Genomic DNA, 13,734 nt, shown 5'->3' on the forward strand with positions numbered 1-13,734 from the left:
CACAGGCAAGCAGTTTTCCCTTCTGAACCTTCTTGGCAGCCAGATATGACCCAGAGAGACCATATGATCAATGAGCCTAAGGGGAAACCCTTGGAAACCCTTCAGAAAAGTCCCTATGAGGGGAAGCAGCAGGAGGCTGGCTCCGGGCAGGCTCCCTTCTGCTCTCTGGACCTCTCTTTCTTTCCTACTTGAGAATCTGCAGGTGGCCAGACCTGTGATGTTGGGTTGAGCACAAATCACACTTAGAAGAGCCCAGCAGAAAGATAGGAGGAACCTGGGTCTCTGACAAGCAGGGAGCTGCTCTCTAAGGCCTGCACAACCTAAATCCAGAAATATTTCAGAGGGGAAAAAAAAAGTCCCCTAATGGATTGCCCTGCCACAGAGACAGGGGGGATGGGGGGATGGGGGTGGGAGGGATATTATCCATGGTGGTGGAAAATGGGCACTGGTGGAGGGATGGGTATCTGATCATTGTATAATTGAAACCAAAGCACAAAAAATTGTAAATCTACAACTGTAAAAAACAATAAAATAAAATAAAGGGAAAACAAAACAAAACAAAAAAAAGTCCCCTAATTGGTTTGAGTTTACAGATGGTGAACTCAAGCCTCACTGATGTATCACCAGCTGGTTATTTTACCTAGGTAAAAAGAAGGTAGCATTGGCAGAAATCAATGAGCTCATTTAAATACTCTCCCATAAAATCAATATTTATTGAACATCCAGGTAGGGTGATAGAAATACAGAAATAACTAAGAAAAAGCTTAGCATCTTAAAGCAGCAACTGAAAAAGATTAATTCCACCCAACACTGCTGTGTCACATGGTATCACAGCATATATAGAAAACCATTAATAGCAGAATTAGAAGGAAACTCGGATCAGAGCTGTCTTTCCAGCTGCTGTTAAATTTAACACCTAATTTCGGCAAGGAGAGTGTTAACCAGGTAAATGAGGCAGTGAGAGGGAGAAGACCCCAGGGAGAAGGTGGAGCACAGGCAGAACTCAGAAGGAGGTGAGAGAACTTGAAGTAGTGGAGGGTGTAGATGTAGTGTAAGGATCAGCCACAGAACTGGAATAGAAATGCATTAGTTCACTCTCTAGAGAGCATGAGGCCAAGAGTTTGACCCCCAGGGCTGCCCTACAGGCCAAGTATGACCCTGACACTTCAACATAAACGTGCCATTCCCAGGGCCCTACAACCAAGAGTGTGCAAGCTTCATGGTGACAGTGTGCAGCCTCAAATTAATAATACATTCCAGTGTACAAGTCCTGGACATGGAAGCAACAACAAGGGCAAGAGGAGGGGAGAGTTATAGAGACCTCCCTGGGTCAGACTAGACATGATTTCTAAAAAATTATGATTAGTGTACTAGTCACAATAAACAGAAATAAAGGACCCAAAGAATGATCAAAACATAGCTCTTCACTTTTATTTTCTAACCTACCCAAAGCCAGATCCCCTCTGTGATGTCTGAACAGTGACTCTCGCCAGCTCCCTGCACCATGAGGGTGCCGGGTTGACAGTGTGCAGATCATAGAGGGCTCCACTCACTATAAACGGATTGCAGGGGCCTCAGCTGCTGGGTCAGAGGACCCACCAGACTCACTATAAGAAGAAGAAACACTCGAATTATAATACAAAGCAGTGGGCAGAAAGCCAACATCCCTGGGCACTGAAGACAAAGGCAGCAATTCACTGGGATGCTGGGGCTGGGAGGAGAGACCTTCAGCAGGTGGACTCTAGAGGAAAGACCAGAAGTGCAGGGATGAAGGGGGAGTCCTAGTGAAGGTGCACGCTCGGGACCTCCTCCTCCACCCCGGTGGAATGCAATGTCTTGGAAAGGCCAGTTAGACCCACAGGCTTCCACAACTGCATCGTGGGAACAATAACAGACTCGAAAGGAAGGGATTCTGTGAGTGTGACCCCAAGTTATCACAACAGCATCTAGCCCATGGAAAGTGCCAGAAAAATGGGGGCAAGCAGGGAGATGGTGGTACCCTGCACCAGGGAGAGACATCATTTTCTCAGGAAGAAGGTGACGGGTTCAGTCTCAGATATATTCCCCCCATTAACCAGGAGAGGGCTGGTTTCATGGGGTGCTGCCCAGGGCAGAACTGTGGGCCTCACAGGCTACTTTTAGAATGAGCGGGGTGACAGTGACACCAGAGCAAAGGCCCGGTGGCACCATGAGGGAGACCACGTAACCAGGAACGTGACTCAGAGGCAGAGCACAGGCCTGGCATGACAGAGAACCTGGGTTTGATACAGGACACTGCCTAGCCCCTGAAGTCCACCAGTCATGGCCTAAAAAAAGGGAAGACAGGAAGAGGAAAAGAAGGAACCTGGCAGTTCCTTGAGCCAAATAGCCCTTTAAGGAATGAAGAGAGGAAAAAGATTGAGAGGAACAGCGATAAGACCAGAGGAAGGTGGCAGTGTGAAAATCAAACTGGGCCAGGGACAAAGGGCAATGAGCTAAATGCGTGATTTGCAAGGGGGGTTTGGGACGGAGGGAGCCTGGGTGCACTGGATCCCCAGCACAGCATGGTCCCCTGAGCACCATCGGGAGTGACCCCCATGCACTGTGCTGGAAAAGGCCTGATGGCTGTGGCCCAAAAACAAACAATTAGTGAAGTTTTTAAAAAAATTGGCTGGAGCGATAGCACAGCGGTAGGGCATTTGCCTTGCACGCAGCCAACATGGCCGACCCGAGTTCGATTCCTCCGCCCCTCTCAGAGAGCCCGGCAAGCTACCAAGAGTATCTCGCCCGCACGGCAGAGCCTGGCAAGCTCCCCGTGACGTATTTGATATGCCAAACACAGTAACAACAAAGTCTCCAATGGAGATGTTACTGGGCCCGCTTGAGCAAATCGATGATCAACGGGAGGGCCTTTACTTTACTTTACTAAACAAAAATATTATTACAATGATACGAGGGGAATTAGCATCATGATGTTGGAAACTAGTTTACTGACTCAATAAACAAGGCCGAAGAGATAGTACAGGGGTAAGACGCTTGCCTTGCATGCAACCAACCTCAGCTGGATTCCCGCACCACATGTGTCGCCCTAGTACCACCAGAAGGGATCACTGAGCACTGCCAGGTGTAGCCACCAAAGCAAAAAAAAAAAGGACTGGATAGAAAAAAAAAAAAAGAACAACAACAAAATATTAGAAAATCTCAGCAAAAAGTGGTTTTCTCTAAACTCCAGTATTGACACTTTTTAAATTAGTTATTACCTTCAAAAACCAACCAATGAAATCTGCACATCCACAGGAGTCAGAAAACTGTTTCTGGTGATGAACTGCACTAACAAAAAAACCCTCACATTATAATTTGAGGAAGGCAAGAATCATAGTTTTCCAAAAAAGAACTTAGAACATAGTGGTTTCAGTGAAATACAAAGTAAATTGCACACGACAAATAGGGCTGTGACCCAAGCTTTCAGTTACTGGGCCAAAAAAAAAAAAGTTGCTTAAAAATCGACCTCTTTGGGGTTTGAAAGAAATTCAGGGACATCCACTGGTCCAGAACAGATGTGAAACCATTTCTGAGAGGTCGCTGAAAGGCACATCACTGAGTCATCCAAGACCGATCAGAGATCACACCAAAATCCTGGAGCAAGAGGTTGGGAACAATTTATTGGTTTTTGAAAGGTTTTAAGCAAGCTGACCTGAGGAGCTATGTGTGCCCTCACATCAGAGACCCCCCCCAGCTGACCTGGTCAGGAGACCGAGGGCTGGAAGAAATGAAAACCCATACCTCAGAGCACAATCCTGCACCAGGATCACCCAGGATGCGGGAGAAACAGGCATTTGTGAGCTCCCTCAGGAGTTTTGCATTCAGTCCCCCTCCCCACCGCCCCCACGACACTTTGAACAGGCGCCCCCATGTGGACAGAGGCACTTTCAGGCCCTCACATCCAGACGGGTCATTAGCCACTTTTCTCAGAGTACATCTGTTCAAGGCAGCCTGAATCCTTAAAGACCAAGAAAAAAACTATTTCAAGAATAGCACTGAAAATGAAATAGGAAAAAAGGAACAAATTTAAAGTGTTGACACTGAGTGAGAGCCATTCTGGTTATTTTGAAGGGACGGGCCATGCTAGGAAACAGCCCAGGGAAGCAAAGACCACAATCATTAGGGCTGGAGAACATGCTGAAGATCAAAAACGACCAAACACACTGAAATAAAACAGAATGCATAAAAGGTCAAGACTGGGAGTGGTTTTAAAATTGTGACTAAATGTGTGCAGAGCCGACTCATTTCAGAATGACAGCCTCAGCGAGTGTGATTAACTATCAGAATATCCGTATCTATTTGTGCTATTGACTCAGAGTATCTAGGCTAGATTCAAGTCAGGCTAGATTTTCATTCAAAACCACTTTCGAAAACAGCTTCCCTCTGGTTCCACACGGAGTCAGGGAAGCTACAGAGAAGTAAGTAGTTCTCACCCTGCCTCCCCCAGTTCTACAGAACTCGGGCCTCCCAGACTTCTCCTCAGAAAGGCCAGCGTTCAGAGCCGCTCTTTGATAACCACTACTCTTCTCTCGTGCAGGCGGCTCTTAACCCTGAAACACTATATTCAAATAGCCCATTCTCCCAGCAGTTCCCAATCTCTGTGATTGCTCCATCTCTGTAATGTGTCTCGCTGTTCTGAGAACACATCCAAAGTCCCCAGCAGATGAATTCCACTGACACCTCTCCTCAGGACTCTCATGCACATTTTATATCATCTTGTCTCCGACTCCTTTCAAAGCCATTTTCCACTTGTGCTTCTTGCTGGGCTCCCTGAGCATCAGCTATCATTTCCTCTGAACAAAGTGTTGGAGCCTTTCATTATCCGTGTTACTTCAACGTCCATCTGAGCGTCTCCCGCCCCTCCTAAGCATCTTGGCCCAGGCTTTTCTTGGTCCCCTGATTTCCTGTTGTATTCTTTCCCTACCCCCCCACCACACACACACAGTCAAAAAAGCTTCTGTCCTTCCCCCGCCACTCCCCCACACCCCTAAATAACTCACTTCTAAAAACATAATACTTGGCTTCTGACCTTTTCAAAACTAGTGTAAATATCAGTCTGTCAACACAACACTGATTTTTACAGCTTGGTGGTGACAACATAGTCCAAATCCTTCCGCAGCACGGACAGATGCCTAGTTCATGCTTGCAGCCTGTTCTCTGCCATGAGAAGGTTGATCGTGTTCATGGCCTTTCATCCCAGCTCCCAGAAAGATCAGAGCGGTGCTCACTAATACAAGTGGGGAAAGCCCCGCCAGAAGCCAGACACCCCTCCTTGGAGATCAAAACTCAGCAGTTACTTAAAATCAAATCCCAAACCTAAGAAGTCAATCGGTCATCAAGAAACTTAATGTGACACAAACAGTCTCTCTGCTTCCCCATTTATAGGAAATCTTAAGGCACACTTTATCATTTTTTTTTAGGAACCTTGACTTACAATACTGTTCATGATAGGGTTTCATGCATGTAATGTTCCAACACCACCCACTCCACCTGATTTTGCTTCCATCCATCATTTCCCCAGGGTCCCCTTCAGTCCACCTTCTTCTCCCCCTCAGGTTCTCAGATTCTGTTGCCTTTGGCCACTGTTATTCCCTTACTATGTACTCCCTTACTAGGTCATCTCTATCTGTCCCTTTCCTTATGACTAACTTCACTAAGTATGTAACCCTCTAGCTCCATTCCCATAATGGCAAAAGCACAATTTCATCTTGTCTGATAGCTCATAGCATTTCATTGTGTGTATCTATTTATGTGCATATATATGTATATAGATATATAATACAATGCAAGCCACTTTAATACAGTATGACCTTATTCTTTCTGCAATTCTGTCTTCATTAGAAACAATAACTTTGTGGGAATCCCACCTTAAAGTAATAACCATTTCTAATTATGTGCTTTTTCTTTAAATCTATGAACTTCTCTCTAACAGAGGGTGCTGAAAAAACCAGATATCCTCCATGTAAAGAATTTATTTGGGTCCTCCTGGATATCATATACAAAAGCAACTCAAAATGGACTAAAAACTAAAACTAAGAGTTAAGATGATAAGCTTCCTAAAGGATACAAAAGGAGAAAAAGCTGTATGACATTGTATTTGATACAAAAGCACTACCAATAGATTGGAAACACTTTGAAATTAAGCACTTCTTTACTTCACAGATCAGAACCAACAGAGTGAAAAGGGGAATTATGGAATGGAAAAAAATAATTGCAAGTCTGACCTCTAATAAAAAGTTAAAACTCAGAATAAAGAACTTACCAACAACAAAAAGACAAGTGACCTGATTTCTAAAATGAATTGGACCAGACATTTCTCCAAAGAAGATATAAAGTGTGTATTGAGAAAAATGTACATATACACCAAGCCATCTGAAAAGATATTTAACATCATTTTTTTTTTTTTGCTTTTTGGGTCACACCCAGCACTGTACAGGGGTTACTCCTGGCTCAAGAACTCAGGAATTATTCCTGCCGGTGCTCGAGGGACCATATGGGATGCTGGGAATCGAACCCAGGTAGGCCGCGTGCAAGGCAAATGTCCTACCCGCTGTGCTATCGCTCCAGCCCCCCATCATTTATTATTAAGAAAATACAAATCAAAACCATACCAAGATATCAACTCGCGTCCATTATGATCAAAAAACAAGTCAAAAAGAAAAGAGAAAACAATATAACAAAACCCAAAACAAGTCTTGCTAGCAAGGGTTGGAGAACCTGAAATGCTTCTCTACAACTGGTGGGAAGTAAGGTGGTATAGATATTGTCTATAATTGTTTGACAGTTCTTTAAAAAGCAAATAAAATAAAACTACCACGTGGCCCAGCAATCCTACTTCTAGACACCAAAAAGAGGAAAAAGAGGAACTCATATAGATATTTGTGTGTTCTTTTATATAGCAACACTATTATTCAGCAACACTATTACTCTTAGTAGCCAAAACATGGTGGATCAGTAAACAAAGTGTGATATATGTATAAACACCACATACATACACACACACAAACACACACACACGTTAGAAAAGATGAAGTCATGAAATTTACATACAAGTGGTACTACATGGAAAGTATCACATTAAGCGAAATGAGTCAGAAAGAACGGGATAGACACAAAAAGACTGCATTTATCTGGGGAACATAAAGTAACAAAATGGGAGACTAACACCCAGGAGTGGCCAAGATTAGTACCAGGAATTTTGCTCTATGACTTGGAGGCTAGCCACATGTGCTAGGGGAAAAGGAAGCTCAGATAGAGAAGGGAGCACCAAATAAAGGGTGTTGGGAGTATCCTCCCAGGATGGGAGAAGCATACTGAAAGTAGACTATAGACTAAACATGATTGCCACTCAATGCCTCTCTTGCAAACCACAGGACCCAAAAGGAGAGAGAGACAGAGAGAGAGAGAGAGAGAGAGAGAGAGAGAGAGAGAGAGAGAGAGAGAGAGAACAAAAGGGAATGCCCTGCCACAAACGTAGGGTGGGATGGGGGGACTGGGGGTGGGAGGGATGCTGGGACCCGTGGTGGTAGAGCATGGGCACTGGTGGAGGGATGGGTACTTGATCATTGTATAACTGAAACCCAAGCACAAAAATTTGTAAGTCTATAACCGTACCTCATGTTGTTTCACTAATAAATAAATAAAAGAGAGGAAATTCTGACATAATACTACAACATGGAAGAAACTTGAGACCATTATTCTAACTAAAATGGGCTGGTCAAAAAAAGATAAATAGTGTCTGATCCACTCAAATGAAGTTATCTAGAATGATTAAATTCATAGAAACAGGAGAATAGGGGCTGAGGGACAGGGATTTGGGGTGAAATGGGTAGTTGGTTAATAGGTACTGAGTTTCAGCTCTGCAAGATGAAAGCATTCCAGAAATTAGTTGCATAACAATGTAAATATACTTAATGATAATAAGTATATGACTAAAATAGCTAAACTGATACATTTTGGGGGGGGTTCTCACAAGTGGTGTTCAAGAGGTCTGGAGGTCTTCCCGGCAATTCTCATTCAACCAGGCTGGCAGTTCAATGCATGTGTCTGAGGACAAAGGTCTCCAGGGCCACAGTAAACAATGCTGGGGGTCATAGAGAAGCACCAGGCAATTATCAGGGTACTATGGGGTGCCAGGGATGACACTGGAGTTTCTGCAAGGCTTACACCTAAGCCCCTGTACAGTCTCTACAGCCCACAAATGGAAATTTTTGTTATGTGTGTTTATTTTTTTTTAATTGAATGACCATGAATTACAAAGCTACAAAGATATTTATGGTTGATTTTTCAGGCCTATAATGTTCCAACACCAATCCTTTCACCAGTGGCCACTACCCTCCATCAATGTCCTCAGTTTCCCTCCCACTCCCCAGCCTCTACTTTTACTCTCCCCCATTGTTCTGCTGCTCCCTTCCCTAACTTATCCCCTTGCCCCTTCCCCAGTGCCAAGATCTTCCTACTGAAGATCCATTCTCTGTCTCTTCATTTTCATTGCCATTGGGCATTTGATATCCCCCTACAAGGTTTCTTTATATACCATGTTATGTGTATTTAAATACAATTTTAATTATACTTACAGGATGTTCCATATCACTAAACATAATGTTTTGGAGCCAGAGAGATAGTACAGGGCTTTAGGTGCTTTCCTAGTATATAGCCAATTCTGGTTGAATCCCTAACACCATATATTGCCCCCCTGAGCATCACCACAAGTGATTCCTGAGCACAGAGCCAAGAATAAAGCCTGAGCACCACCAGGTATGGCCCCCCCAAAAAATAAAAAAAATTAAACATTTTAATAAACGTGTGAAGTAACCTTAACTTATAAATCCATAGTAATACTTTTGGTTTATATAGAAAATGTTAATTTTCAGTATCAACATGTACAAAATGTTATAACACTCATATATCTTTTTAGATATAACATAAAGACTGGAAATTTTAAGTAATACAATATTTACTTTTCAAAAATTAATAAATGTATAGGAATGGTTCCCCTCTGTTGACGATCGAGGATCAGGGACGCTGCCTCTTTTACCAAGGCATCAAAAATCAGATGGGCTAGACACATAATGCAATTTGGAGACGACTGCTGGACTAGAGCTATTACCAACTGGATTCCATGGGATGACAAAAGAACACCTGGCCACCCACCTATGAGATGGTCAGACTTCTTCGTCAAGACCCTGAATGAATGGTTTGATGCTCTTCGTGTTCCTGGAGTGAGCAGACACCACTAGGCTATACTAGCACATGACAGGGACAAGTGGAGATGTTACTGGCACCCGCTGAGCAAATCGATGAGCAACGGGATGACAAGTGATACAAGTGATAGGAATGGTTACTAAAGAAAGGACATAATCAAGTTTTTGGAGCAACAGTACAGGGGGTAAGGCATGTGTCTTGCATGTGGATGTGGCTGACCTATGTTCAATTCCTGGTGGCACATATGGTCTTATGGTCTCCAGAGCACTTCTCAAAGTGACCCCTGATCCCAGAGCTAAGAGAATTCCCTGAGCACTGCCAGGTGTGGGCCAAAAATTAAAAGAAAAATAAATGGTTTCTTATCAAAGTCTACTGCTCCATTTCCTATTAAAAATCCCTTTTATTTGGAGGATTCAAAGAATTTCCCCAATCTCAGGGCACTAGAAAATAAGAATTTTATCTGTTTGAGCCTCAAAATACACAACAAATATTCATTCCAGTGTTTCCAGGAAAATGCTGAACTGGGAGTAAATACAGCTTTGCAGCCAACTCCATCATCACCCCAAACCATTCCCCATTACTCTCTATTCTCAACCTGAGTCTGATAGCTGAGGGAAAGTTTACAAGCAAATATGAAGTGTCGATATTTCTTAAAATTCACTGGTCAGTCTCAAGATGTCAAAAACATATTTGACCATTGGGATTCAGTGGGAAAAATTAAATTTAGACATAATTTGCAAATTTAGACATAAGTTCAAACATAGTTTTATTCAATAGTAGCCCTGCACTGTAGCACTGTTCTCCCATTGTTCATCGATTTGCTTGAGCCGGCACCAGTATCGTGTCACAACAAATTGTGAGACTTGTCATTACTGTTTTTGGCATATCGAATACATCACAGTTAGCTTGCCAGGCTTTGCCATGTGGGCAAGATACTCTCTGTAGCTTGCTGGGCTCTCCGAGAGGGGCAGAGGAAATGAACCCAGGTTGGCCACGTGCAAGGTAAACACCCTACCGGCTGTGCTATCGCTCTAGCCCAATAGTGCATTTTCAATTTGATCTGAAAATAAGTACTTGAAAATAAAGTCTATGTGAAAACAGAATACTAAAAATACTGACATCATTTTATGCGAGGCAAACATCAAGGAAGTAACAATGTAACACCTTTAAATCAAAAAATATATAAAAGCAAGCCAACTTTACTGCATTTAGTGTGTCAACCTTTGGAGATACTTAGTTGTATTATATAGACTGACAAACCCTAGACCACTGGCTCAGACACACTAGACTCTTGTGTGTTTGTGTGTTATCAACAATCATGCTAGGATGACACTTTGATAAACAATGCAAACATACAACCAGTAATATGAGAATTAGAAAATGTTATAGGTATCATCTTATTATTAGATTTCATTTAATAAAAATTAGATTTCATTTAACCTGCCATATACAGGAATCCTTTCTACAATGTTGAATGATAACTGATTTTGATAAACAAAAATTTCAACATTTACATTTGTCAACAGGCGAAAAATAAGCTATACAAAAATAAGCAAAGAAATATCTCTACAAGTCATGAAGTTTAATCACTTATTTTAACAACATTCTCTATGCTTGAAACAGAGTGAATTCTTCTTGGAACTTCTTTTCGTAACATTTTTATTGAAGTACCAGGACTTACAATACTGTTAATCATGCTTCTTATGCATATATCATTCCAATACCACACCCATGACCAGAGATCCTGCTTGCCTTCACAGATGTCCCAGGGGCCCTCTCCAACCGCCCATGTAAACTCAGTTCCATAAACAAAGTCTCCAGTACCAGTGACTCTGGCCATTTATTGTTCTCTTACTATGTTTATTTCTATCCCACATATAAGAGAAATCTTTTTCTTTATTTATTGTGGTAATGGTGACACCTACACTACCTACAGCTGATGAATGCTAAAATTCTGACATTTTTTAATACATATCTGAGCATCAAACACAGACACAAATTCCAAAAGAAAAAATTAGTTTCATTCTGGTTTCTGATCAATATCACAGCTATCTAAAACCACTCCAGATCTAGATGACTTGAGACTATGTCTCGAAGATACTCTCAGGAGGATGAGCTGTACCACCTCCCAGAATGTGTAAAGGATTGCCCAGAGGTTCGAGAAGCACTTCCCAAAGGGAACCACTGGGAGTGTTTCAGGCAGAGAAAGGGAAAGTAACTTCTCAAAAAGACCCCTTTTTCACACGATGATATGAATGGATTAAAGGTGTGTTAATTTTCCATGATGTACACCTGTAACTTAAGCAGTATTATAATGCAATGGTACTTCAACTGAGAAAAAAATGTCTTAAACAAGCAAGATTACATTCACTTAGATATGGAAGTTCAAGTGTAATATATTATAAAACATTACTGACTGCATGCCAATGGTTTTGAGAAAAGAAGTTATTACCTATTACTGTTCATTAACAGATGTCAATGGAAGTTCCTTTTGCTCTTCCTGCTTTATCAGAGTGGCTGCAAAGATTTCACCAACACTTGGCACTGCTGAATAGTCCCAGAAGGTGGCTGTCCAAAATCTGCAAAAGAAATCAAAAAGGTCCCACAAAATTAATTAACTGCAAACATATCCAAATTCCTCTAATATTTCTCTCTTTCCATTGACCAACACTGGTTGTGCTGTAAGTGGGTTCTGCTCAGACTACACTTAACTTTATCATTTAAATTTTTCTCTTAAATAACAGTAATTTTTAAACAAAATATATATCTTTACTTATAAATCTGAATTCTAGACAAAATTATCCCAAAGGATAGCAGAAAGTAGGGAAGGAATCTTTTGTATTCCAAGACATGAAATAAATTATATGCTTCTTTTAAAGATCCTTTACTCAAAGCAAAACTAAACAAATCCCAATCCATGAAACAGTACACCACACTGATGATAAAGTATACAGTAGAAAGAGATTGCTACAAGTAACTTTTATAAGCCACCTTTGAAAATGTACTGGAGCCAGAGAGACAGCTCAACAGGCTTGAGCACATGCTTTGCACATGCTTTGCATGTAGGAATCCCTGGCTCTAATCCCTTGTACCACATGATCCCTGAAGCAACCTCTGAGCACTGAGCCAGGCATGACTCCTAAGTACTATAATTTATGGCCCAAAAAAAGCAGAAAGAAAAATTGCAATATTTCCTAATTCCTAATGTATATTAAAAAATAAATTTGCATGTAGGAATCCCTGGCTCTAATCCCTTGTACCACATGATCCCTGAAGCAACCTCTGAGCACTGAGCCAGGCATGACTCCTAAGTACTATAATTTATGGCCCAAAAAAAGCAGAAAGAAAAATTGCAATATTTCCTAATTCCTAATGTATATTAAAAAATAATTTCCTAACCTGAACAAAGTCAAGCTTTGACTGGGACACAGAACAGACTGCTGGGGGTGGGGGGAGAGGGGTCGAGAGCAGCAGTGGGGAGAGGGGGTCGGGACACAGTGCTATAAGCATAAAGGGTGGAGAGGGTCCAATACAGACAATAGTGGAGGGATTTTGGCACTTTGGCACTTTAGTGGTGAGTGTGGTTGGACAACTTACTTCAGAAGCGTGTAAGAAAGCACAAACCAGAAAACATAAAATCTTGTATATTAATGTCATCTAAAACTTCTTTAAGAGAGGGTGTGGGGGGATGACAGAGGGTTTGTGCCACACCTGATGGTGCAAAGGCCTTACTCCTAGCTCTACACTCAGAGGTTACTCCTGGGGGTGCTCGGGGGACCATATGCAATGATGGTGTCCAGTGATGGTCACATGCAAGTACTTCTGTATTCTCTCCCTAGTGTGCCCTCCCATAAATCTTGATTTTTTTTTTGCTTTTTTGGGTCACACACAGGCAGGGGTTATTCCTGGCTCTGTACTCGGGAATACTCCTGGTGGTGCTCAGGGGACCATATGGGATGCTGGGAATCGAACCCGAGTCAGCCACGTGCAAGGCAAATGCCCTACCCACTGCGCTATTGCTCCAGCCCCTAAATCTTAATTTTAAAAGAAATAAAACATCATTCCCCAGGTGTCACTATAAGAAGTTGTGTGTGTACCTCCATGCACATGTGTGGGTTTGACCTGGGAAATTTCCAGAGCCTAGAACAATTCCACATAATCGAACCCCATCTCCTCCCTAGTCCCCCATGAAAAGGTTCATCATGATGTCCTAGGGAGATTCAGGCTCTTCTCCTTCCTCTCAAGAATTTCAGATTACTTCCAGCTGCTTTTCAGGTGATTTCAAGTGACTCCTGAATTATGAAAGGCTATTTCTAATTCATGAGAAATACTTCTGCCCTCTTAGTGTCCATTATCATATATCCTGTACTCACTCTGCTTTTTCAGGCGCGCATACACACACACACACACACACACACACACACACACACACACACTCTTCAGTAATGAGGCATCTCTGTATATTAGTAAGGGCTTTACTGAGAATCTCTCGTACATTTCACCATCAGG

General features: G+C 42.2%; 1 protein-coding gene across 1 annotated transcript in view; it reads right to left on the reverse strand.

The window, feature by feature from the left end:
* The window catches only part of FHIP1A (FHF complex subunit HOOK interacting protein 1A), a 212,394-nt gene that overhangs the window by 140,578 nt on the left and 58,082 nt on the right, over positions 1 to 13,734 (reverse strand). The window contains exon 2 of the mRNA XM_056119088.1: positions 11,678 to 11,804. The gene's annotated coding sequence lies outside the window, so the exon portion shown is untranslated. The remainder of the gene's footprint in view (positions 1 to 11,677; positions 11,805 to 13,734) is intronic.

The sequence above is a fragment of the Sorex fumeus genome, unplaced genomic scaffold, assembly GCF_029834395.1.
Source record: "Sorex fumeus unplaced genomic scaffold, SorFum_2.1 ptg000039l, whole genome shotgun sequence".
In the NCBI taxonomy this organism is placed as follows: Eukaryota; Metazoa; Chordata; class Mammalia; order Eulipotyphla; family Soricidae; genus Sorex; species Sorex fumeus.